This window comes from Leucopleurus acutus (assembly GCF_964270905.1).
Source record: "Leucopleurus acutus genome assembly, chromosome: 5".
NCBI lineage: Eukaryota > Metazoa > Chordata > Mammalia > Artiodactyla > Delphinidae > Leucopleurus > Leucopleurus acutus.
The window spans coordinates 72,870,795-72,895,739 of NC_139147.1; the positions used below are offsets into that span (position 1 = coordinate 72,870,795).

Below are 24,945 nucleotides of genomic sequence, written 5' to 3' on the forward strand. Positions count from 1 at the left end.
CTGATTATTAAAAATAAGTCAGACTCTGGAAAGATGGCAGAGTAGGAAACACCAGGAATCTGTTGCCCCACCTAAACAATAATTACAGAGGCATAATCTGTCTGATGTAATTTTGGAAGTCTGGAGTCTGTTGAAGGCTTGCAACTTCAGGGGAAAACTTGGATGTAAACTGTGTTTAATTTGGATCAGTTTTACCACCTCTGTTCAGCATGGTACCGGAAGTCATAGCCAGAACAATTAGGCAAGAAGAAACAATAAAAGGTATCCACTTAGAAAGGAAGTAATATTATCTCTATCTTATATCAATAAACACTCAGCAAAAAAGCTGTTAGAACTACTGAATGTAGCAAAGCAGTATGATATACTGCTTTGTATCCTACAAAAGCTGACACACAAAAATCAGTTGCATTTCTATACACAAACAGTTGCATTTTATACACAACCTGAAAATTACAAAAACAGTTCCATTTACAACAGCATCAAAAAAAATAAGGTGAAAGACTTGTGCAATGAAAACTACAAAGACTTGTGCAATAATTAAGGTGAAAGACTTGTGCAATGAAAAGAACTGCTGAAAAAAAAAGTTAAAGACAACAGAAATAAATGGAAACACATCCCATGTTCATAGGTTGAAGATTTAATATTGGTAAGATGTCAATACTACTTAAAGCAATTTACAGATTTAATCCGATTCCTATCAAAATCCCAATGACATTTTTTGCAAAACAGAAAAACCCATCCTAAAATTCATTTGGATCTCAAGGGATTCAAATAGTCAAAATCACCATGAAAAAAAAGAACAAAGCTGAAGGATTCACTCTTTCTCATTTCAAAACTTACTACAAAGCTACAGTAATCAAAACAGTTTGGTACTTGCATAAAGACAGACATACAGACCAATGGAATGAAGAGAGAGTCCAGAAATAAACCCTCACATACAAAAATTATTTTTCACAAGGGTGCCAAGACCATTCAATAGGGAAAGACAGCTTTTACAACAAATCGTGCTGCAAAAACTGGATATCCACACATAAAAGAATGAAGTTGGACCCTTACCTAATACCATATACGAAAATTAACTCAAGGTGGATCAAGGACTTAAATGTAAGACCTAAAACAATAAAACTCTTAGAGGAAAAGCTTTAAGATATTGCGTTTGGCTATGAGTTTTTGGATATGACACCAAAGGCAGAAGTAACAAAAGAAAGAACAAATTTGACTTCATAAAAATTGAAAAATTTTGTGCATCAAATGACTCTAATCACAGAGTAAAAAGGCAACCCACAGAATGGGAGAAAATATTTACAAATCACATATCTGATAAGGGATTAATACCCAGAATATACAGAAAATTCCTAAAATTCAACAAAAAACTAAACAACTCAATTCAAAACTGGGCAAAGAACTCCAAAGAATATATACAAATAGCCAGTAAGCACATGAAAAGATGCTCAACATCACTAATCATTACAGAAATGCAAATCAAAACTCGAGGTACCACCTCACAACCACTGGAATGGCTACTATTAAAAAAAGCCAAGGACCTACTGTATAACACAGAGAACTATATTCAATATCCTATGATAAACCATAATGGAAAAGAATATAAATAAAAAAGAATGTATACATATATATTTATAACTAAATTGCTTTGCTGTATAGCAGTAATTAACACAACACTGTAAATCAACTATACTTCAATAAAAAAATTATTAAAGAAAAGAAAGACTGGTTTAAAAAAAAAGCAGAAAACAAGTGTTGGTAAGGATGTAGAGAAATTGGAACACTTGTGCACTATTGGTGGGAATGTAAAATAGTCCAGCCATTGCAGAAAATGGTATGGTGGTTCCTCAAAAATTGAAAATACAATTACCATATGATTCAAGAATTCCACTTCTGGACATATACCCAAAAGAACTGAAAGCAGGGTCTTGAAGAAATATTTGTACACCAGTGTTCATAGTAGCATTATTCACAGTAGGTAAAACATGGAAGAAACGCAAGTATCTATCAATGGATAGATAAGCAAAATGAGGTGTATATATATGTGTATACACACACACACACACACACACACACACAAAATGGAATATTATTCAGCCTTTAAGGAAGGAAATTCTGCTATATGTTACAACATGGATGAACCTTGCAGACAGTACGCTAAATGAAGTAAACCAGTCTCAAAAAGACAAATACTGTATGATTGAACTTACATGAGGTACTTAGAGTAGTCAAAATCATAAAGACAGAAAGTAGAATGGTGGCTATCATGGGCTGGTGGGAGGAGAGAATTCTGAGTTACTGTTCAATAGGCACAGAATTTCAGTTTTACTACACTAAACGTTATGGGGACGGATGGTGGTAATGGCTGCTCAACAATGTGGATGCATTTAATACCACTGAACTGCAAACTCAAAAATGGTTAAGGTGGTAAATTTTATGTTATGTGTATTTTTACCACAATAAAAAAATAAATACAAATAAGACTTCAAAGCTAGGTGAAAAAGAAACCTGAATACTGATTTGTCCATTTTTTACCCAATGTTAGCTGAACACGGTGTCTCTAAAGATACAGCTGTTTAAGTGAAGTCAACATAAAAAGCCAAAGTTGTTCAGCTAATTAAGTCTGGTCTTCTTATTCAATTAACTTGTACCAAAAAAAAAAGTCAGCCTTTTCAAATTCTAATTGAAAATTAATTACTAGATAACAGTATTTTTCTTTTACCTATAAAAGAATACTTGTTTCTTTCTCTCTCTCGCATGCTCACGCACGTAGAAAACCAAATCTACCTCACACCATACATAAAAGTAAAGGAAATCCTAATTATAGGAACTGGGAGAAAATAAAAGTGCATGTTTCTCAAATCAGGCTGGGAATGTGTATGCACATACACAAAAACAAAACAAACTTAGATACTACACCCCCCCAAATTAAACACACATATAAAGAAAAGACACAAAAAAGGTACAATAGAAAACAAATGTTTCTAACAATAAACAGGATTATTAGCCACTATAAGCTGGCTTTTAGAAATCATTGAAAAAAAGAGTCAGTAAAGATTAATAAAGGGATACTCATAAAAGGCATACAAATGGGTCAGTAAACTTATAGGAAAAACATGCTCAACTTTTTTAGTAAGTAAGAATTACAGTGCCAACATTCAGAGAAATGGGCATAAATCATCACATTCCTGGCAGAGGTCTTTTTCTGGTGGGCAGTCTGGCGAAATGTTTCAAAAGTCCTGAAAATGTTTCTATTCCTCCAGTAATTCCACCTCTAGGAATTAATCTTAGAAGATATAGCATTAGTGAGGAGCATAAATATTTGTTGTATATAGACAAACATGTACATTGTAAAATATATTCTTAAAAACTTAGCTATGAATTTGCTGAAAGTTATTACACAACTTCCAGCATCACTTTTTAAACAACATCCTTCTGTGAAATGGTACAATTACATGGAAAACAACAATCAGGCCCACATCAACATCAGTTAATTTAACATGATATAAGAAACCTGGTTTTACATGTAGACTTCAATTATTTTCAAAACCAATGAAAAGAATTCACTAACTTTATCCTGAGTAAGGCTGAAATTAACATAGACATACTTACAAAACTTAACAGGTTATATGCTCAATTGAGTGAAAGCAAAATTTAAGTATTCTTATACCTTAGTAGTAGATACACTATAAGGAAGGAAACTTGATACCATGTTTTCAAACTTTAAGGATACTCCACAACTTAGTATGTACTTTAAAGAGAGATACATGTGGAAGAATATTCCCTATAGTACAGTCTGGAATAAAGAAAAACTGGAAACAAGCTGCCTTTCAATAGATTTTTTTAAAAAATTACGGTACAGTCATCCTAGGAAATGTTATGTGGAAGTTAAATTGGGTAAAAAGCTACTTATTCTAACAGAAAAAGATGAAGACACAATTACTGAATGAGGAAAGCATGTTTCAAAGCTAACACACACAACTTGAACATTTTAAAACAAAGCAATAATGTATTTATATATGTGTATGTATGTATTAACATTATATGCACATGCAATATGTGTATGTGAAGCATATCCACGAAGCATATCCATATGCAATTTGGGGGGTATGAAAAGATTTAAAACAAGAAATGGTTCATTCTGAAAAGTAAAGAAAGAAATCACTAAAAATTTCATGTCTTTTATGTATCTTTAATGTATGTTGCCCCTTGATCCCTTTTTACTCCTTATAATTACTGAGAAACTCAAGGCATTTAACCTGTAGGGTCCCCAGTATAATCACTTCATATTCATGGGACCATTCAGTGTGCTCCCTTGGCTTCTGTACTTCCTGCAAATTGGCAGCTAAATGTAATAGCTTGATCAGTCTCACGTTCAATCCTTTGGCAAGACTATAGATGGTACTATGTTCTTCTATCAAGAAGCACATAATGTCTTGGTTATATCTTTTTGTGATGTTAGGAGCCATTGATACTCAATGCCTGAATCAATTCATTCAATGATGGTTGCAAAGTGATGACAATCTAATTCTATTATTCCTTTTTATTTATTAAAAGATATATGTATAAAAAGAGTAAGTCTCAAAAAAAAAAAAAGAGTAAGTCTCTTCACTTACTATTTGGTTACCTATTGGTATGATTCACACATGAATAACATGTCATTTTATCTACTAGTTTTCAAGACAGATAAAAAACTGGTTCCCTATCATCCTCCTAAAGCAATTAGGAGGTTTTTATATATCAATCAATGCAATTCCGATCAAAATGCCATCTGGCTTTCTTCAGAAACTGACAAGCTGACCCTAATACTCATAAAGAGCTGGAAAGGACCCAGAATAGTCAAAACAGTTTTGAAACAGAAGAAGAAAATGGAGGACTCACACTTCCCGATTTCAAAACTTCCTTCAAAGCTACATGAATCAAGATTCTCATACTGGCATAAGGATAGACACAGAGCAATATAATAATAGAATTAAGAGTCCAAAAATGTATCCTTAGATTATGGTCAACTGATTTTCAACATGAGTGCCAAGAGAACTTAATGAGAAAAGAACATCTTTTCAACAAATGATGCTCAAACATCTGGATGCAAAGGAGTTAAATTAGACCTCTTTCTCAAAATGGATCAACACCTAAATATAAGAGCTAAAACTATAAACGTCTTAGAAGAAAACATAAGTGCAAATCTTTTGACCTTGTATTAGCCAATAAGCAACCAAAGTGGGGGGGGGGAACAGATAAATCTGCCTTCATATAAATGAAAAAAATTTTGATCATCAAAGGACATTATCAAAAAGGCAAAAAGATAACCCACAGAATGGGAGAAAATATTTGCAAATTATATATTTGATAAGGCTATTCACAAACAGTACATAAGGTAAGTATCTGGTAAATACCCAGAATACATAAGAAAGTCTTTCAACTCAACAATAAAAAGACAACCCAATTTTAAAATGGGCAAAGGATTTACACAGACACTTCTCCAAAGACGATACACAATTGGCCAATAAGCACATGAAAAGATGTTCAACATCATTAGTCATTGCAAAAATGCAAATCAAAACCACAATGAGATATTACTTCACAGCTACCAGGATGGCTATGATCAAAAAGACGGGCAAAACATATGTTGGTAAGGATGTAAAGATATAGGAATCCTCAAACAGTGCTGGAAGGAATGTAAAATGGTACAGGCACCCTAGAAAGCAGTTTGGCAGTTCCTCAAAAGGTAAAAAGAGTTACCATATGACTGAGCAATTCCACTCCTAGGTATATATCCAACAGAACTGAAAACATGCATCCACACAAAAACCTGTACACAAATGTTCATAGCATCACACTTCATAACAGCCCCAAAGTGGAAACAATCCAAATGTATATCAATTTATGAATGAATAAACAAAATGTGGTATATTCATATACTGAAATATTATTCAAATATAAAAAAGGAATTAAGTATTTATACATCCTACAACATGGAGCTTTGATTACATTATGCTAAGTGAAAGAAGCCAGATGCAAAAGGCCACATACTGTATAATTCCATTTATATGAACATATGTTCAGAATAGGCAAATTCACAGAACCAGAAGGTAGATTAGTGTTTTCCAAGGATGGGGTAGAGGGAAAATGGGAATCAAGTGCTGTGGGTATGGAGCTTCTTTGGGGTGTGACAAAAATGTTCTGGAATTAGTTAGTGGTGATGGTTGCACAGCCTTGTATACAGAACTGTACAGCTTTAAAAGGTTAAGTGTTATGGTATGTGAATACTTTAATTTAAAAATTAGTATAAAATGATGGATTACACATATATGATTGCTTTACATCCACTAAAAATGTCCTTTTTGATGCTGAAATTGTCTCATCTCTAGCCAGTAGAAACTCTTAATTTCTGAGTTCCCTTGTACTTGGCACCTTTAAGAAAGCCTAATAAAACAAAATACAGTTACCAAAAGGAAAATTCTATTACTTATTAGTGATTTAAAAAAGGGATTACTTTGGTTACAATTATTATTCGAGAAAGCATTTCCAAGTAGCTTTCCAGGCCCTCTATTACATCGCACAGCAACATTCATTTGTATTTCTTACTACCTAAAGGTTGATCTCAACCTATTTTCAAAATAATTTTAACATAAAATTTCATATAAACACTGTTAATAGTTAGAATGCATAAAACTAAGCCTCCTACTGTGGTCCAAGCATAACTTATCTAACACCTAAAATAGAAAATAATTACAAAATGGGGATGAGAGAGTAGGGATAAAGGAGGAAGGGGATTTTAAAATGACTGTAATAAGAGCATTTTAAAATGGTTGTAATAAGAGCATTCTAAATACATTTCCCCATCTTTTTAATGTTTTTAAGGCTTGTATCCTTAGTATAAAGCCTTCTACTGTCTTTAATCTAGAAAATATAAAAAAGAACCAGTCAGACTGAAGAATAACTGAAACAAAAAACACACTAGAAGGAATTAACAGCAGACTAGGCGATACAGAAAAACAGATAAGTGATCTGGATGATAGAATAATGGAAATCACCCAATCAGAACAGCAAAAAGAAAAACAAAAAAAATGAGAACTGTTTAAGGGATCTCTAGGACAACACCAAGTGTACCAACATTCACATTACAGAAGGCACAGAAGGAGAAGCGGGAGAGAAGGGGGTCGAAAACGTATTTGATGAAATTATGACAGAAAATTTCCCAAACCTGAAGAAGGAAACAGATATCCAGGTATGAGGAGTACAGAGGGTCCCGAAAAGATGAACCCAAACAAACTCACGTCAAGACATATCATAATTAAATTGGCAAAAATTAAAGAGAGAATTCTAAACGCAGCATAAAAGAACAAAGAATCAGGCTATCAGCTGATTTTTCTGCAGAAACCTCTCAGGCCAGAAGGGAAGGGCAATTATCTCTGATAAATATAGGTGCAAAAATCCTTAACAAAATATTAGCAAACCAATTTCAACAATATATAAAACGAATCATACAGCATGACCAAGTGGAATTTATTCCAGGGATGCAAGGGTGGTTCAATATTCGCAAATGAATCAGTGTGATACACCACATTAACAAAAGGAAGGATAAATTAAAAAATCACATGATCATCTCAATAATCGCAGAGAAAGCATCTGACAAAATTCAACGTCCATTTATGATATAAACTCCCAACAAAGTGGATATAGAGAGAATATATCTCAACATAATAAAGGTCATTTATGATAAACCCACAGCTAAAAATCATACTCAACAGTGAAAAGCTGAAAGCCTTTCCTCTAAAATCAGGAACAAGACAAGAATGTCCACTCTCATCACTGCTATTTAACATAGTACTGGAAGTCCTAGCCACAGCAACCAGACAAGAAAAAGAAATACCAGGCATCCAAATAGAAAGGGAAGAACTAAAACTGTCACTATCTGCAGATGGCATGAAACTATATACAGAAAACCCTAAAGTTTCCATGCAAAAACTATTAGGATAAATGAATTAAGTAAATTTGCAGGAATACAAGATTAATACACAGAAGTCTGTTGCTTTTCTATACACTAATAATGAACTATCAGAAAGAGAAAGAAAACAATACCACTTGAAATTGCATCAAAAAAATAAAATAAAGTACCTAGGAATAAACTTAACCAAGGAGATGAAAGACCTATACTGTGAAAACTGTAAAATACTGATGAAGGAAACTGAAGATGATACAAAGAAACAGAAAGATATTCCATGTTCTTGAATCAGAAAAATATTGTTAAAATGTCCACACCATCCAAAGCATTCTACAGAGTCAATACAATCCCTATCAAAATACCAACAGAACTAGAATACATAATCCTAAAATTTATATGGAACCACACAAAAGGCCCTGAAGTGCCAAGGCAAATTCTATGTGATTCTTTACAGGAACATTTGCTGACCCCGGATTTAAACTAAAAGCAATCAATCAGATGATATAATGAAATAAAAGACTACATTTACAACAGAAGCAAAAAAGGTATGCCTAGGAATTAATAAATCTAAAGTATCCAAATGTCCAACTTTACCAAATACAAAGGTATACCATGTTCTTGGCAAAGAAAGCTAAGACGCCAACAGTAGTTAAATTAAAAGGGAGTACTTAAAAATATTCAAATAACCCAAAAGGAGACAAGGAGAACAAAGAAGCCTAAGAGAGAGGGTATAAAGATGAAAAAAAATTTTTTAATAAAAAATAAAAAGCAGATGTTAATCTAATCTTATTGATAATTATAGTAAATGTAAATAGACCTAAACACTAAGTAGAGTTTATCAGAATGGATAAAAAGGCAAGAGATGTACTTTATACATAAAGACAGAGATAGGGTGAAAGTATATGAATGAAAAAAGATATATCCTATAAATTGTAAGCATAAGAAAACTGGAATGGCTACACTTATATCTGATAAAACAGACTTCGAGAAAAAGAGCATTACCTAAAGAAAAAGAGATTTCAAAATGATAAAAATTTAATTCACCAGGAGATAAAACAACCATAAATGTGTGCACCTAATCACAGAGCCTTAACATACACAAGCAAAAACAAAATAATTAAAGGGAGAAACAGACAATTCCACAATCTTGGTAAGAGATTTAAACTCCTTTATCATGAATTGATAGAACTATACAAATGTCAGTAAACAGACAATCTAAACTATCAACCATCTTGATCTAACTGATATTTATAGCTCGCTATGCTCAACAGCTGAAGAAAATATATTCTTTTTGTTGTACATGATATGTTTGCCTAGATAGGACATGTGTTAGATCATAAAACAAGTCACAAATTTAAAAGGACTAAAATCATAAAGAATTTATTCTCTGACCACTACAGAACTAACTTGGGAACAAACAATAAGACATCTAGCTAAAACTCTTAAATCTGAATAATAAACAACATACTCCTAAAACTCATGCATCAAAAATGAACTCAATAAGGAAATCAGAAACATTCTGAAACTGAATGATAATGAAAATAAAAGTTTTAAAATTTGTAGAATGAAGCTAAAGCAGTACTGTGTAGTAAAGAATTTAACTTTACCCAAAGAGAGGTTTGGCCTTTGTCCTCAGCTCCTGGAAGGTAATCTCTAAACCCTTGGAATGTCCTACCTGATATGAATGTCTTTGCCAATCTGGGGGCTTTGTGACATACCAGATAGTATAACCATGTAATTTATGGTGGAGAGTTTGGATCACATATTATCAGCTTAGCCTCTAAGATGGGCTGGAGATAGGTCAGCATCATGAGCAGGCACCCATATAGATGTGACTGGGTCCCAATAAAAACTCTGGACACCAAGGCTTGGGTGAGTTTCTCTGGTTAGAAATATTCAGTGTGTATTATCACACATTGCTGCCAGAAAAGTTAAAGTCGTCCATGACTCCACAGAGAGAATACCTGGAAACTCCTCATTTGTAACTCTCTCAGACTCTACCCCATGTAACTCTCCCTTTGCTGATTTTAATTTCCATCCTTCACTATAATAAACCATAACCATGAATATAACAGCTTTCAATGAGTTCTTTGAGTCTTCTATTGAATTACTGAACCAAAGAGTGGTTTCGGGAACCCCTAAACCGGCAACTGCTTTCAGTGAAATCTTTGAGTCTTCTACTGAATTACTGAAACTAAGAGTGGTTTTGGGAAGCCCTACACCTGCAACTGGTGTCAAAAGTAAAAGTGGTCTTGTGATCTGTTCCTGAACTTTACAAGCACTTAGAAATAAATTTGTAGCTTCAAATGCTTATACTAGAGAAGGAAGTTTAAAATCAGTGACCTAAGGATTCACCTCAAGAGGCTACAAAAAGAAGACTAAAATAAACCAAAAATAAGAGAAAGTAATAAAGGACAGAAATCAATGAAGTTGAAAACAGACAATTGAGAATATTAACAAAGTCAAATGTTAACAAACTGAATAAACCCTTTTTCTAGACTGGTAGAGGAAAAAGAGAATGCAATCACCAATATCAAGAATGAAAGAGAAGTTATCACTACGAAAAAAAAAAACTACAAACTTTAAAAAGACAAGAAAATAATTACGAACAACTTGAGGCCAAATAATTCAACACGTTAGATGAAATCAAGAAATTCCTTGAAAAATACTATTTTCCACACACAATATCTTGACACAACATGAAAACAGGTCTGAAGGGCCCCATATCTATTTTAAAAAACTGAATTTGTTATCAAAATTCTTCTACAGAAAAGTCCCAGATGGGAATTCTACCAAACATTTAAAACAGAGATGACATTTTTACACAAATTCTTTTAGAAAACAGAAACATTTCCCAACTATAAGACCAGCACAGCCTTAATATTAAACCCTGACAAAGACATTACGGAAGAAAATGATGAACCAATGTCCCTCACGAACACATGCAAGAAATCCTTTTTAAAATGTAGCAAATTCACCATGAAAATGATAATCCAAACAATAACACATCATGACTAAATAATATTTATCACAAGACAAGGTTTATTTAACATCTAAAAAAAAAGTGTAATTCTCCATATTAACATAATAAAGGAGAAAAACTACATGATCATTTCAACATATGGAAAACATATGACTCAATTTAAGCCAGAATGATAAAATTCTCAGCAAACTAAAAGTCCAGAAAAATCTCAATCCAGTAAAGGTCATATACAAAACCCCACCGCTAACCCGTCTAATGATGAAATGCTGAACATTATCCTCATTAAGATGGGGAACAAAACAAAGGATTCTCATGCTTCTTATTTCTATTTAACATGATGTTGAATGTCCTAACCATGGTTAGAGGGCAAGTAAAAGAAATAAAAAGCTTAAGAGCCACTAAGGAAGAAGCAAAATTGTCTCTATTTACAAATGACATGATTGTTTATACTGAAAATTTACAAAGAATTTACAAACTACTAAAACTAATAGTTAAATTTAATAAGGTTGCAGGATACTACATTAAGCAATCAAACTGTATTTTTTTCCTAGCAAAAGCAAATAACTGGAAACCAAAACTTTCAAAAAATTCCATTTACACCAACTCCAAAAAAGATAAAATATTTAGGACTAAACTGTAGTGAATGATATGCAAGACGTCTTCACTGCGAATTACAGAACATTGCTAAAAGAAATTAAAACCTGAAGAGAGACATAATATGTATGTGGGTTGGAAGACTCAATATTCTTAAGATGTTTGTTTTCTTCCAATGATTTATAGATTCAATGCAATCCCAATAATAATTCCAACACACTTTTTTTTTTAAATTTTATTTATTTTTGGCTGCGTTGGGTCTTCGTTGCTGCGCGCGGGCTTTCTCTAGCTGCAGCGAGGGGGGGCTACTCTTTGTTGTGGTGCGTGGGCTTCTCATTGCAGTGGCTTCTCTTGTTGCAGAGCATGGGCTCTAGGCACACGGGCTTCAGTAGTTGTGGCTCGCGTGGGCTCAGTACTTGTGGCGCACGGCCTTAGTTGCTCCACGGCATATGAGATCTTCCCGGACCAGGAATTAAACCCGTGTCCCCTGCATTGGTAGGCAGATTCTTAACCACTGCACCACCAGGGAAGTCCCTCCAACACACCTTTTGTAGAAACTGATAAACTGATTGCAAACTGTTAAAAATGCAAATGACCTAGATTAGCTAAATCAAATTTTTAAAAAGAATGATGTTGAAAGGCTTACACTACTTGATGTCAACACAGTGTGGTATTGGTCAAAAGGTGGACAGATTTATCAATGGAACAGAAAAAAGAGTTCAAAAATAAATGGACACATATATGGTTAATTGTTTTTTGACAAAGTGCAATACAAATTCAGTGAGGGAGGGAAAAAGGCTTTTCAACAAATAATGCTGTTAACTACTAGATATTCATAAAGACATTAACATTGACCCTTACCTTACCTCACATGCAAAACTGATTCAAAATGAATCACAGACCTAAAAGTAAAATCTAAAACTATAAAATTTCTAGAAGAAAATATAAGAAACAAAATTGCCAACTTTGGGTAGGAAAAGATTTACTATACAGAACACACAAAACAATAATAAAAACATTTCACAACCTAGGCTTTATTAAAAATTTTGCTCTTTAAAATCACCACTAAGGAAAGTAAAAAGCAAATTACAAAATGAGAGAAAATATTTGCAATAAATAAATCTGACAAAGGACTCATATCTGAATATATAAAGGCCTTTTACAACTCAGTAACAGGAAGACAAACAATCCAGTTTTATAAACTGGGGAATAAATTTATATAACACTTCATGTATTAGTTTCCTAAGGCTACTGTAACAAAGTACCAAAAACTGGGTGGCTTAAACAGCTTAAACAACTGAAATTCATTACCTCACAGTTCTGGAGACTACAAGTCTGAGATCAAGATATTAGCAGAGCTGGTTCCTTCTTAGGACTGTGAGGAAGAATCTATTCCATGCCTCTCTCCTGGTGGCTTGCTGGCACTCTTTGGCATTCCATGGCTGTGGATGCAGCACCCAGATCTCTGCCTTTATCTTCACATGGCATTCTTGCCTGTCTCTTTGTCCAAATTTTTCCCTTGTTATAAGCACACCAGCCATATTGGATTAATGCCCACTATAATGACCTCATTTCAAATTAATTATATCTGTAGAGACTCCATCTCCAAATAAGGTCACATTCTGAGGTACTAGGGGTTAGGACTCTAACATATGTTTTTTTGAGGGGATACAACTGAACATGTAACACTTTCCAAAAGAAGAGCTACTAATGTCAAACATGAAAGGATGGGCAACATCACAAGTCATAAGGAAATGTAAAATAAAACCAAAATGAGATACTACTGCATAGCCACCAAAAGGGCTAAAACTTTTTTAGGAAAGTCAAGTGTTGGTGAGAACGTAGAGAAAGTGGGATATTCATATACTGCTAGGATATGAAAATAACCATTCTCATACCTAGGATATGAAAACAACTGTTAGATATCCAAAAGAAACAAAAACTGCTGTCCACAAAAAAACTTGTACATGAAGGTTCATAGAATCTTTATTCAAAATAGCCAGAAACTGTTAACCCAAATGTCCATCAAAAGATATGAATAAGGTTAAATATATCCATCTGTATAGAATATACCTCTGCAAAAAAGAAGCAAACTACTGACACAAGCAACAACCTAAATGACTCTCAAAAGCCTTATGCTGAGTTAAAGAAGCCAGAAACAAAACAGTACTTACTATATGAATTCATTTATATAAAATTATTGAAAATGTAAAATTATTTATTGCAACAAAAGGCAGATCAGTGGTTATCTGGTAGGGAATGGAAAGTTGGATGGAATGCAAAGGAGCACAAAGAATACTTTTGGAGTGGAAAACTTGCACAAGCCTCTTAGATAGCCTCATCCACCAGTGGGCAGAGAGCAGAAGCAAGAAAAACAACAATTCTGCAGCCTGTGGAACAAAAAACACATTCACAGAAACACAGACAAGATGAAAAGGCAGAGGGCTATGTACCAGATGAAGGAACAAGATAAAACCCCAGAAAAACAACTAAATGAAGTGGAGATAGGAAACCTTCCAGAAAAAGAATTCAGAATAATGATAATGAAGATGATCCAGGACCTCGGAAAAAGAATGGAGGCAAAGACCGAGAAGATGCAAGAAATGTTTAACAAAGACCTAGAAGAATTAAAGAACAAACAAATAGAGATGAACAATACAATAACTGAAATGAAAACTACACTAGAAGGAATCAATAGCAGAATAACTGAGGCAGAAGAATGGATAAGTGACCTGGAACACAGAATGGTGGAATTCACTGCCATGGAAGAGAATAAAGAAAATGAATGAAAAGAAATGAAGACCTCTGGGACATTAAATGCAACAACATTTGCATTATAGGGGTCCCAGAAGGAGAAGAGAGACAGAAAGGACCAGAGAAAATATTTGAAAAGATTATAGTCGAAAACTTCCCTAACATGGGAAAGGAAATAGCCATCCAAGTCCAGGAAGTGCAGAGAGTCCCATACAGGATAAACCCAAGGAGAAACACGCTGAGACACACAGTAATCAAACTGGCAAAAATTAAAGAAAAAGAAAAATTATTGAAAGCAGCAAGGGAAAAATGACAACATACAAGGGAACTCCCATAAGGTTAAAAGCAGATTTCTCAGCAGAAACTCTACAAGCCAGAAGGGAGTGGCATGATATACTTAAAGTGATGAAAGGGAAGAACCTACAACCAAGATTACTCTACCCAGCAAGGATCTCATTCAGATTCAATGGAGAATCAAAGGCTTTACAGACAAGCAAAAGCTAAGAGAATTCAGCACCACCAAACCAGCTCTACAACAAATGTTAAAGGAACTTCTCTAAGTGGGGAAACACAAGAGAAGAAAAGGACCTACAAACAAATGCAAAACAATTAAGAAAATGGTAATAGGAACATACATATTGGTAATTACCTTAAACATGAATGGGTTAAACGCTCCAACCAAAAGACACAGGCTTGCTGAATGGATACAAAAACAAGACCCACATATATGCTGTCTACAAGAGACCCACTTCAGACCTAGGGACACATACAGACGGAAAGTGAGGGCATGGAAAACAGATATTCCATGCAAATGGAAATCAAAAGAAAGCTGAAGTAGCAATACTCATATCAGATAAAATAGACTTTAAAGAATGTTACAAGAGACAAGGAAGGACACTACATAATGATCAAGGGATCAATCCAACAAGAAGATATAACAATTATAAATATATATGCACCCAACACAGATGCACCTCAATACATAAAGCAACTGCTAACAGCTGTAAAAGAGGAAATCAACAGTAACACAATAATAGTGGGGGGCTTTAACACCTCACTTACACCAATGGACAGATCATCCAAACAGAAAATTAATAAGGAAACAGAAGCTTTAAATGACACAAAAGACCAGATAGATTTAATTGATATTTATAGGACATTCCAACCAAAAACAGCAGATTACACTTTCTTCTGAAGTGCACACAGAACATTCTCCAGGATAGATCACATCTTGGGTCACAAATCAAGCCTCAGTAAATTTAAGAAAACTGAAATCATATCAAGCATCTTTTCTGACCACAACACTATGAGATTAGAAATCAATTACAGGGAAAAAACCATAAAAAACACAAACACATGGAGGCTAAACAATAAATTACTAAATAACCAAGATATCACTGAAAAAATCAAAGAGGAAATCAAAAATACCTAGAGACAAATGACAATGAAAACACGACGATCCAAAACTATGGGATGCAGCAAAAGCAGTTCTAAGAGGTAAGTTTATAGCTATACAAGCCTACCTCAAGAAACAAGAAAAATCTCAAATAAATAATCTAACCTTACACCTAAAGGAACCAGAGAAAGAACAACAAACAAAACCCAAAGTTAGCAGAAGAAAAGATTTCATAAAGATCAGAGCAGAAGTAAATGAAATAGAAACAAAGAGGACAATAGCAAAGATCAATAAAACTAAAAGGTGGTTCTTTGAAAACATAAACAAAATTGATAAACCATTAGCCAGACTCATCAAGAAAAAGAGGGAGAGGATTCAAATCAATAAAAATGAAAAGGGAGAAATTACAACAGACACCACAGAAATACAAAGCATTCTAAGAGATTACTACAAGCAACTCTATGTCAAAAACATGGACAACGTGGAAAAAATGGACAAATTCTTCGAAAAGTATTACCTTCCAAGACTGAACCAGGAAGAAATAGAAAATATGAACACCAATCACAAGTAATAAAATTGAAACTGTGATTAAAAATCTTCCAGCAAACAAAAGTCCAGGACCAGATGGCTTCACAGGTGAATTCTATCAAACATTTAGAGAAGAGCTAACACCCATCCTTCTCAAACTCTTCCGAAAAACCGTGAAGGAAGGAACACTCCCAAACTCATTCTATGAGGCCACCATCACCCTGATACCAAAACCAAACAAAGTTACTACAAGAAAAGAAAATTACAGACCAATATCACTGATGAATATAGATGCAAAAATCCTCAACAAAATACTAGCAAACAGAATCCAACAACACATTAAAAGGATCACACACCATGATCAACTGGGATTTATCCCAGGGACGCAAGGATTCTTCAATATATGCAAATCAATCAATGTGATATACCATAATAACAAATTGAAGGAGAAAAACCATATGGTCATCTCAATAGATGCAGAGGAAGCTTTTGACAAAATTCAACACCTATTTATGATAAAAACCCTCCAGAAAGTAGGCACAGAGGGAACTTTCCTCAACATAATAAAGGCCATATAAGACAAACCCACAGCCAACATCGTCCTCAATGGTGAAAAACTGAAAGCCTTTCCACTAAGGTCAGGAACAAGACAAGGTTGCCCACTCTCACCACTCTTATTCAACATAGTTTTGGAAGTTTTAGCCACAGCAATCAGAGCAGAAAAGGAAATAAAAGGAATCCAAATCAGAAAAGAAAAAGTAAAGCTGTCACTCTTTGCAGATGACATGATACTATACATAGAGAATCCTAAAGATGCTACCAGAAAACTACTAGAGCTAATGAATGAATTTGGTAAAGCAGCAGGATACAAAATTAATGCACAGAAATCTCTTGCATTCCTATACACTAATGATGAAAAATCTGAAAGTGAAATCAAGAAAACACTCCCATTTACCATTGCAACAAAAAGAATAAAATATCTAGGAATAAACCTACCTAAGGAGACAAAGGACCTGTATGCAGAAAACTATAAGACACTGATGAAAGAAATTAAAGATGATACAAATAGATGGAGAGATATACCATGTTGCTGGATTGGAAGAATCAACATTGTGAAAATGACTCTACTGCCCAAAGCAATCTACAGATTCAATGCAATTCCTAACAAACTACCACTGGCATTTTTCACAGAACTAGAACAAAAAATTTCACAATTTGTATGGAAACACAAAAGACCCCGAAAAGCCAAAGCAATCTTGAGAACGAAAAACGGAGCTGGAGGAATCAGGATCCTTGACTTCAGACTATACTACAAAGCTAAAGTAATCAAGACAGTATGGTACTGGCACAAAAACAGAAATATAGATCAATGGAAAAGGACAGAAAGCCCAGAGATAAACCCAGGCACATATAGTCACCTTATCTTTGATAAAGGAGGCAGGAATGTACAGTGGAGAAAGGAGAAAGGACAGCCTCTTCAATAAGTGGTTCTGGGAAAACTGGACAGGTACATGTAAAAGTATGAGATTAGATCACTCCCTAACACCATACACAAAAATAAGCTCAAAATGGATTAAAGACCTAAATGTAAGGCCAGAAACAATCAAACTCTTAGAGGAAAATATAGGCAGAACACTCTATGACATAAATCACAGCAAGATCCTTTTTGACCCACTTCTTAGAGAAATGGAAATAAAAACAAAAATAAACAAATAGGACCTAATGAAATTCAAAGCTTTTGCACAGCAAAGGAAACCATAAACAAGACCAAAAGACAACCCTCAGAACGGGAGAAAATATTTGCAAATGAAGCAACGGACAAAGGATTAATCTCCAAAATTTATAAGCAGCTCATGCAGCTCAATAACAAAAAAACAAACAACCCAATCCAAAACTGGGCAGAAGACCTAAATAGATATTTCTCCAAAGAAGATATATAGACTGCCAACAAACACATGAAAGAATGCCCAACATCATTAATCATTAGAGAAATGCAAATCAAAACTACAATGAGATATCATCTCACACTAGTCAGAATGGCCATCATCAAAAAATCTAGAAACAATAAATGCTGGAGAGGGTGTGGAGAAAAGGGAACACTCTTGCACTGCTGGTGGGAATGTGAATTGGTACAGCCACTACGGAGAACAGTATGGAGGTTCCTTAAAAAACTACAAATAGAACTACCATATGACCCAGCAATCCCACTACTGGGCATACACCCTGAGAAAACCATAATCCAAAGAGTCATGTACCAAAATGTTCATTGCAGCTCTATTTACAATAGCCCGGAGATGGAAACAACCTAAGTGTCCATCATCAGACGAATGGATAAAGAAGATGTGGCACATATATACAATGGAATATTACTCAGCCATAAAAAGAAACGAAATTGAGCTATTTGTAATGAGGTGGATAGATCTAGAGTCTGTCATACGGAGTGAAGTAAGTCAGAAAGAGAGAGACAAATACCGTATGCTAACACATATATGGAATTTAAGAAAAAAAAATGTCATGAAGAACCTAGGAGTAAGACAGGAATAAAAACACAGACCTACTAGAGAATGGACTTGAGGATATGGGGAGGGGGAAGGGTGAGCTGTGACAAAGCGAGAGAGAGGCATGGACATATATACACTACCAAACGTAAGGTAGATAGCTAGTGGGAAGCAGCCGCATAGCACAGGGAGATCAGCTCGGTGCTTTGTGACTGCCTGGAGGGGTGGGATAGGGAGGGTGGGAGGGAGGGAGACGCAAGAGGGAAGAGATGTGGGAACATATGTATATGTATAACTGATTCACTTTGTTATAAAGCAGAAACTAACACACTATTGCAAAGCAATTATACCCCAATAAAGATGTTAAAAAAATAAAATAAAATAAAAATTTTTTTTAAAAATGGTAAATTTGTTTGCACTCTTGGAATGGCAAAGTCTAAGTAAGAAACGACATCTAGAAACAAACAAAAAAACTAATAAATCTGAATACACAAAGTTTAAAACATCTATATCACTAACTTAACATTCTGACTGGTTGTGGGGCTGGGGTAGAATTATACTACAAAAAAGCCATTTTTCTAATGTATAATAAAGTCTTATTACTCCATTTAAAAAATTAGTAAGAGACATAAACCAGCAATTCATTTAAAAAGGAATTACAAACAGCCAATAAACAATATGAAAAGATGTAGGGACTTCCCTGGTGGTCCAGTGGTAAACAATCCGCCTTCTAATGCAGAGGATGCGGGTTTGATCCTTGGTTGGGGAACTAAGATCCCACATGCCGTGGGGTAACTAAGCCTGAGCGCCACAACTACTGAGTTCATGGTGTTCAACAAGAGAGCCCGCGTGATGCAAACTACAGAGCCCATGCACTCTGGAGCCCGCACACCACAACTACAGAGCCCACGCACCCTGGAGCCTGTGCGCCCCAACTAGAGAGAGAAAAAACCTGCACGTCACAACTAGAGAGAAGCCCCACACACTGCAACAAAAGATCCTGCGTGCCTCAACTAAGACCCAACACAGCCCAAAAAAATAAAGAAAAAAAATATGAAAAGATGTTCACCCTTCCATTCATAAAGAAATACACTTACCTGGGCAGATCAACAAAAATATAAATGCCTAATGATACCTAGTGTTGATGAAGGTGTGGAAAAAATAGAAACTCTTAACATATAAGTGGAAATGTAAATGAGAACAGCTTTTTCTTGCCAGCAATTTAACACTATCTATCAAAATATAAAACACACATAACTCTTGACCCAGGAATTCATTTTTTATGATAGCAGCTAAGCTGTCAGTATTCACAAATGATATTACTGTTTGTATAGAAAATACAAAATAATATATAAGTAAACAATTAGAACATTTATAATTTTAAACGGGTAGTGATTAAGATAATGAGTATTGGGCTTCCCTGGTAGCGCAGTGGCTGAGAGTCTGCCTGCCGATGCAGGGGACAGGGGTTCGTGCCCCAGTCCGGGAAGAACCCACATGCCGCGGAGCGGCTAGGCCCGTGAGCCATGGCCGCTGAGCCTGCGCGTCCGGAGTCTGTGCTCCGCAACGGGAGAGGCCACAACAGTGAGAGGCCCGCGTACCGCAAAAAAAAAAAAAAAGGTAATGAGTATTGGCATAGGGTTAGATAAACCCTATGTGTGGAACAAAAGAAAGAATCTAGAAACGGATTCATATATGGGAATTTATGACACAATACAGATCACTGGGAGAATGGAAAGAATCTGTCAATAAATGAGACTGGGAAAACTTGATAGCCATTAGAAAAAAATGAAATGGGACTCCTATATCTCATACCAAAACAAAAGTTAATTTCAGGCAGATGAGAAAGTCAAAACCATAAAACTTTTAGAATATAATATGAGATGTTACCTTTATGACTTCTGGCTCTGGAAGAAAATTCAAAACAAGACATGAAATGTATAAACCTTAACAGAAAAGACTGGTAGCTTGACATTAAAATTATGTGATTCTAATGATCAAAAGATATCAAAAAAGAGCTGGACAAAAAAACACCATAAGCCATAGAGTGGGAGAAGGTATTTCTAACCCTTACAACCAACAACAAATTCAAATTCAAATTCCGAATATATTTTAAAAACCTCCTACAAACCAGTAAGGAAAAGAAAAACAATCCAACAGAAAGAAAAGTAGGCAAAAAAATGAATAGTCACACCATTACCCAGTAGTCCAAAACTGTGCAAAACAATTGTTTAAAAATTATAAAGAAAAATAAGGAATTCTAAATACAGAATTATGATTATTGAATATGACAGGAATGAGACTGGATCTGAGGTAGGCAAATGGGGTGCTTCTAAAGGACTAGGAAATATTCTTTGATTATTCTTAGTGTTATGTAGAGATTCTTTATATCTAACATGTTTCTTACATACTAGTTTGTATTTACTCAATATTTAATAAACGCAAATTTTAAATAGCATGCAACTGACTAAGAAACTACACTTTATTAAACCTTTTGTAGACCATCAGGATTTAATGAACCCAGTTCTAGTTTGTGTGTGTGTTTGTGTGTGTGTGTGTGTTTTAAGCAATTCTAACTATTTGTAAGGATTGCATGATACAAATGAACTTACTTACAAAAACAGAAACAGACTCACAGACTTAGAGAACGAATTTATGGTTACCAGGGGAGAAGGGTGGTGAGGAGGGATAGACTGGGAGTTTGGGATTGACATATACACACTGTTATATTTAAAATAGATAGCCAACAGGACCTACTGTATAGCACAGGGAACTCTGTTCAATACTTTGTAATAACCTAAGTGGGAAAAGAACTTGAAAATGAATAGATAAATGTATATGGAAAACTGAGTCACTTTGCTGTACACATGAAACTAACACAACATTTTTAATCAACTATACTCCAATATAAAATAAAAAGGATTGCTTTCCCATAATTTTTGTTCTTTCGTAAGGTCTTCCATTTAACAAAGAGGAAATTTACTTTTTATATATAGAATAAAAGTCATTCTATCTTGAAATAAGTCATCACTATTGCATCATCCTTCAGACATCACCTTTGTAGAAGGAAGTGTTATTCAGCATAAATCATACTGTTTGCACAAACAGTTTAGGCACAGTAACTTTTATCAGTTAGTGGTGGGCATCCTCTTGAAATCTAAGTTCCCAGACACCAGCCAAGGACCCAACCTTGCAAGCAGACCTTGTCAAGGATAGCAACTTAGGTTATGTTAATTCTTTTCTGCACACCATCAATGGGAAAGAGAAGAAAATTGACAAAGACATTTTCCAATTACTAGCTGATCAGAAGAATGAAATGAATTAATGAATGAAAACAGAGCACTGTACATTAATGATGATGGTGAATTTGGTTATATATGTGAAATCTGAGACTACAAGTCTTCAGATGACAATACTCTAAATAAATTTTCTCAAATTCAAGAACAGAAGAGTGAAAAACTAAGGATAAAAAGGAAATACAGCATTTTCATCCACTTAGTCAAGGACTTTATTATGCAACATTTTGTGACAATAACTTGGACCATACCACTATCCTAAAAGAAAGTGTGACAGCACACTCTTAAATTTTATATTTAAGCACCATAATTTTCTTCATGTAGTTCATAAGTAGACAACTGTTCAAGCTAGCTGTGTATATACAAAGGTGAATGGAAGGAAAGAGATGATGCAAAAATGAAAAAATTCACTGAGTCGATCATACTAATTGATGTTGATAATCTAAAAATGAAATGCTTTGCAATTATGGATCAAGGACAAATGAATGTACTCTTTACTACAAAATTACGAGCTATCAAAACTTATAAAAGTATCATACTTTGATGTCAAGTGAAAAACCAGAAATTATTTGATATTTTGAATCAGTATGTACCAAATGGATATATATTACATGCACATATATGTTAGTTGATGAGTGGTTAGTTATATTCAAAGGACACTGCACATTTTGGGTATAAATATCTTCAAAACCAAATGTGTTATATACATATAATGGAATACTACTCAGCAACTAAAAAGAAGGAATTACTGATAAATGGAATGATGTCAGTGAAACTCAAAATAATTAATCTGAAAGAAGCCAGGTTAAAAAATCGAATGTATTTTATTATTTCATTTATATAAAACTCTAGAAAATTCAAACTAATCTATAATGACAGAAATAAAACCAGCAATAGTCTGGGAGAAGGACAAGAAAAAGGGATTGAAAGAAGGAAGCTCATGGGAGTGATGGATATGTTCACTATCTTAATTGTAGGGATGGTTTCAAAGGTGTATACATATGTCAAAACTCATAAAACTGTACCCTTTTAATATGTACAGTTTATTGTATGTCAATTATATCTTAGTAAAGCTAATTTTAAAAACTGGGTTTGTCATGTTTAGATTCTAATTAAAATTTCAAATGAAGTTTTTCATTATTCCTCTTAAATTATTTATAAAATGACTTAAAATATTCAAAAAATAAAAAGAATAGCAATAAAAAAATAAAAGGCTCACAAAGAATGATGAATAATTTTCCAGGTACACTGAGGGTTAACTGATTGCTAGCTAAGAGAAATGATCAAGGCAGTCTGTATAGCAGACACCTACCTTCACGAGAATAATGAAAAGAACATAATGGAATTTACAAGAATCATAACTTACTTTACATTTGAGGTACAAACTACTAAGTATAAAATAAGCTACAAGGATATATAGTACAGTACAGGGAATTAGCCAATATTTTATAACAACTTTAAACTGAGTATAGTCTATAAAAAATATTGACATACGTTGTATATCCAAAACTAACATAATATTGTGAATCAACTATACTTCAATTTTTATACTTCAATTAAAAATTTGTGAAATTTGTCAAACTTGAATTGCTTTTTTCCCCTCTAAAACCAACTGAGGATCCCTTTAAAAATTCTGCCAGGAGCTCCCACTGGTCTGGTGCACCACATTTCTTAATGGCTATGAAATTCAGGGTAAGATTTCCTTTACATGTATTTTAATTCCAGCAAATGCCAAGGATAGTTTAACATAGATTTGTTTTTCCTTTAAACAAAAAAACCCCACAGCTATATTATCAGAACAAACCCACTCTTGGACCTTAAGTCCAGAAAAACATAGCCAATTTGCTTCACTCCTCAAAACATAACTGTCAAACAGAAGTTATCATTACTTTCTACTTCTGCAGGACAAATCAGGAACTACAACTTCTGCTGCTGCCCAATATGTTATTATAGACAGTTCCCAATTGATAAATAAGTTGTATTCCAAAAATCAGTACTTTTTGATTGTTTACAAACTTGAAATCCTTACAATATAAATTATGAATAGGTTCCCCCAAACATAGGTAGCCATCAAACACACATAGGTACACATATATAGAGATAATACTGTTTTGAAATTAAAACTCAGATTACCAAAACATTCTTTGTCTTCTTTCCTACCTTCCACTCCCAAATATAAGCTCAAGAAATTTCTTCTTTGGTAGTAGCAAATAGGAATAGGGTGGCCAAATTGAGAAGCAGAGGCTGCACTGACTTTCTTAATCTGAAAAATTCAAGTAATTTTTTAAATAAATATTTTAAAATCAGAGCACCCTTACTTATTCATTTGGCAATCACCACTGATAGAACATGTTCAAACCAGCTTTATGAATGCTCAGTAAACTTAATAATAAAATGTTTTCCAAGAATGTGATATATCATAAATGTCTCCCATTCAAAACTTCCCTCACATGTTTGTGGAACTTTGAAGTCCTAATTCTTCCTTAATTAATAAGATCCTTGTTTTGGGTTGAACTGATCCCCCCAAATTCGTCTGTTGAAGCCCTAGAGTCCCAATACCTCAGAATCGGACTGTATTTCGAGATACAGCTTTTAACGAAATGATTATGTTAAAACGAAGTCATTAGGGTATAATAATCCAATCCCACTGGCGTCCTTAATAAGAAGAAATGTGAACACTGAGAGACACACCAGGGGGCGCCTGTGCACAAAGGAAATAGGATGAGAAAAGGCAGCATGAGGACCGCCGTCTGCAAGCAAAGGAGAGAGATCTAAGAAAAATCAACTCTGCCAGCATCTTGGACTTCAGCTTCCAAAAGAGAGAGAAAATAAAACTTTGTTGTTTAAGCCATTCAGTCTCTGATATTTTGTTATGACAGCCCTAGCAAACTAATATAGAGCTTAAAAAACAATCACTAATTATGCACACTGCAGATTTTCCTACT

At 34.4% G+C, this 24,945-nt stretch overlaps 1 protein-coding gene across 10 annotated transcripts in view; it reads right to left on the minus strand.

Annotated features, from left to right (window-relative positions):
• The window catches only part of DLG1 (discs large MAGUK scaffold protein 1), a 287,859-nt gene that overhangs the window by 185,000 nt on the left and 77,914 nt on the right, over positions 1-24,945 (minus strand). The window lies entirely within an intron of this gene.